The sequence below is a fragment of the Lissotriton vulgaris genome, chromosome 1_1 (assembly GCF_964263255.1).
Source record: "Lissotriton vulgaris chromosome 1_1, aLisVul1.2, whole genome shotgun sequence".
Taxonomy (NCBI): Eukaryota; Metazoa; Chordata; class Amphibia; order Caudata; family Salamandridae; genus Lissotriton; species Lissotriton vulgaris.
Genome location: NC_141685.1, coordinates 1,369,074,792 through 1,369,078,465, shown reverse-complemented (window position 1 = coordinate 1,369,078,465; position 3,674 = coordinate 1,369,074,792). Strand labels below are relative to the sequence as shown.

The 3,674-nt window shown below is 42.2% G+C and overlaps 2 non-coding genes across 2 annotated transcripts; both read left to right on the top strand.

The window, feature by feature from the left end:
* Positions 1 to 1,385: 1,385 nt before the first annotated feature.
* On the top strand, positions 1,386 to 1,467 carry TRNAS-AGA (transfer RNA serine (anticodon AGA)). The gene has a single exon. It is a non-coding gene; the product is annotated as a tRNA-Ser (tRNA).
* A 1,296-nt stretch (positions 1,468 to 2,763) lies between these two features.
* Positions 2,764 to 2,835, top strand: TRNAH-GUG (transfer RNA histidin (anticodon GUG)). The gene has a single exon. It is a non-coding gene; the product is annotated as a tRNA-His (tRNA).
* The last annotated feature ends 839 nt before the right edge of the window (positions 2,836 to 3,674 follow it).

The following is a 3,674-nucleotide window of genomic DNA, read 5'->3' as shown; positions in this document are numbered from 1 at the left end:
GTTGCAGGACATAAACTGTGGAGTTGGTTACTTGTGTTTCTCTATGGTTCGGGGTTCCGGGAATGGGTGGCCGAGGGTTCACAAGCTGGTTGTTTCTTTGATTGATCCTAGCTGTTGGGGTGGAGGTTTGGTGCGGGTTGGGGGGTCAGAGATTAAGTGGTATTGGCCCTCCTCCGGTCTTAGATGTTCTATGGGAGGTTTGGATTAGGATACTCTTTTCTTCCTACCTTTATTTCAGGTATTACTGTATTTCTTTTTCTTTCTCTTCTCTCTTTTCTTGTCCTATATTTCGGGTTTATTGGGCGACAGACACACTGCTGGGGGGGGGGGGGGGGTACGCCGTAGCCTCTGCATGCGTGTAGGGTGGGGGGTTAGGGGATGGGTTTTTAGTTTGTTTCAGTTTCTATGGTGCCTTGTTTCTCTTCGTTTCTTTTCGTCTTCTTTATTCTATCTTGGGTCCGTGTTTGGGAATGCTAGTGGGCGGGTGGCGGTGGACATTGTCTACTATGTTGGATCTGATACCCTGTTGCAAATACTTTGAGCCGCCATTCCGCCTGGGGGGACTTGACTTTTAGTTTGTTGCCTAGGTGGTGAATTTGTCGCTACTGTCACGCTGTGCCTGCACGGACTCCGCCTTTTTAGTATATAGTTTATGTTTTAAAATGCAAATTGGGAATGTCGAACTTAATAGTTGCAACAAAAACATTGAAAATTAACCTTCATTGCTCCTGGGACATGGTATCACGATGGTCTACAGTGTAACCTTTAAATGCCTGCCTATGTATAATGTGATACTGTGTCGCCGTATTGCGCGCTCTGGTGCTTCAACAGTATTCGTGGCCGGCCTGATGGTTGTAGGCCCGTACTTGTTCTGTTCTTAATGCACAATAAAGGTTTTCAAAAATTAAAAAAAAAAAAAAAAGAATGCAAGGTCTAACAAAAATGAACTAAGGATAACATGAGTAAAACATCAGGTTTCTCTACAGCATTTGGTGAGACAAGTGGGCCTTCTTTTATCTTCCATAAATGCAATCCTTCCCGGACCCCTTTATTATATAGCTCTTCAAGGAAAAAATATAAAGCACTTACAAAGGAGCCTCAAATACTCAAAGATGGTAGACTTCTGTAATATGGGCCATATACTAAAAGGAGCACGAAAACAGAGTGCAATAGGGTCCAAAAAACTTGAGTGACCCATGAGAGTATGCATGCAAGCCTATGGTATTCCAAACTAGAGATATACGCATGCAATTTTTGTTTTTAGGAGAGAATGTGCCTGCTGAAAAAAACATTATTTTTAAAAAGTGCATTGCAGAATATCAAGAATTTGCTGTGGGACACCTTGAAAACTTGCATACAGATTATGTGCACATACCTTACAGTCAGTTGTTGTGGCCGAGTGGTTAAGGCGATGGACTAGAAATCCATTGGGGTCTCCCCGCGCAGGTTCGAATCCTGCCGACAACGCGAATCTTTTTAACATCAGCTACAATTTCAGAATTAACCGTTAGTATTTCTTCCATGTCAGTTTTATAAATAGGTGGCTTATTTTGGTGTCACTATTGCCATATCACATATTTATTATCGCTCCCCCTTTCATATCTTTGCTATAACTCTCGTGCTTCATTAGAGCTGGTGCAAACGCTTCAAATTATTATACCCTGGCTCTCTCGGTCATACCTGTGCATGCACTTGAAACTTACTTTACCAATAAAAGAAGCAAATAGAGAAATAAAATAAAAGTGCTAGCTGGATTAGGCAAACACACTTCATAAAACTGCATTTTCTTTTCTATTCTCCCCCGTGTTACAAGCTTAACTGCTCCCTGTGTAATTTCTCTTAACCTGCTGATCCTGGAAGAGAATTTCATCTACAAGCTCTTTCTGTGTTTTTTCCTAGTCTTTTCTTTCCCTTTTCTTAGATTTGTAACTGTTCCTTTACGTGCTCTATTTAGGCGCCATTAATCTCATTTGAGCTCCTTGTACCTGCTGCTGTTTTCTCCACACCTCATACTGTCTTTTCCCTCTTTCTCACTTTCTCTGCGGTTGGTGGCTACTTTCCAAAGCGTCTGATGCCCCAATGTTCCTTCGTCTTGCTGTCAGACGTGAATTTGAAAAGCAACAAAATTAACAAGCCTTTACCACTCACACATGGCAGAAGTTTATACTTTAATTCAATGAGCTAAGAAAAGTCTGTTGTGGGGCCCCTACGAGTAATGGAGTAATGGTGCTTGCTTCATCATAATTAGGCATGCAGTCATTAGCCACAGCTCTGATTATGGGTCACTGAGGTCAGTTTCAATAATTCCTCAAAAACCTAACCATGCAGTCCCCCCTAACTGTGTACTTATCTTGCTTTACTGCTGTTTGTGTGATTAGCTGGGAGGAGCTCACGGCAGCATCCTCCCAATAAAAGTGTAGATGGACCGTTCCTTAACTCTTTCTTGCTTCACATACAGATGGCTTGAGGAGGTACTGGGGAGATGCAGGTCTAATAAACAGAATAAAATATCTGCGCCAGGTGTGTTTCTCTGCATTGGTGTCCGATCACAGGCCCACCAGTGTATGTGTGATCTTTGACTCCTGCCAGTTCACAAGCAGGCGGCCAGGAAACAGTTTCAGCCTATCAACCACTGAGGAGATAAAGCCTTTGTAAAAGGAATGAGGAAGCAATGAACACATTCAGCCTATCACAGGAGTAGCCCTGAGTGTTCCGAATTATAATTTCTTCATGTCACTGTACGTTATTGAGCCCAAGTAGCTCGCCGTGATCGTATAGTGGTTAGTACTCTGCGTTGTGGCCGCAGCAACCTCGGTTCGAATCCGAGTCACGGCATTGTGGTTGGCAATGTCACGGCAGTTGGGTTTTTCCTTTACAGAATTCCCAAATGTACCAGTTGTTTTTGTAAAATGTCTATTAAAAACAGATCCTTTTCAATATTTAAACGATCTAATGACAAATTATGTAAACACACATGATTATAAGATGTAGGTATACTGTACTTACTGACATAAATTATCGTTCTTGAACATATTTGCGGTAAGGGGAGCGGAGCTCTCCCCCAGGCCAATCAGAATGCAGATGAATGCAGTTGCAGTTGAGTGACCTGTGTTGTGGCTGTCTACAGGGAATGTACATATGTAGCTGTCTCGCAGCCCAATCCAGACGTCAATTGAAGACAGGTTTCAATGCAAATAGAGCAGTAAGTGCAGAGAAATGCTCACTCTAAAAATGGCATTTATACAATAGTAAGATTAAATCCAACCTCACCAGTAGATAGGATTTATCAATAAATAAATAAAGCTTCTCCTCTCTGATATGGAATTACCCCCCAAAAAGTATAAGGGAATACCCAATGCTAACCTATGAGAGGGGCAGACCTCACAGTAGTGAAAAATGTAATAGACTGTTTGATACTACTAGGACATACAAACTACCACAGTACATGTCTTACCTTTAACTTACATAGCATGATGCCCCTAGGACTACCTAGGGCCTACCTTAGGGGTTACTGATATGTAATAAAATTGAAGTTTAAGGCTTGGCAAGTAGTTTTAAATGCCAAGTCGAAGTGGCAGTACACTGCAGCACAGGCACTGCAGTAGCAGGCTTGAGACAGGTTTGAAATGCTATTTCTTTGGGCGGCAAAATCAGTCCCTGGGTATATGGAATAC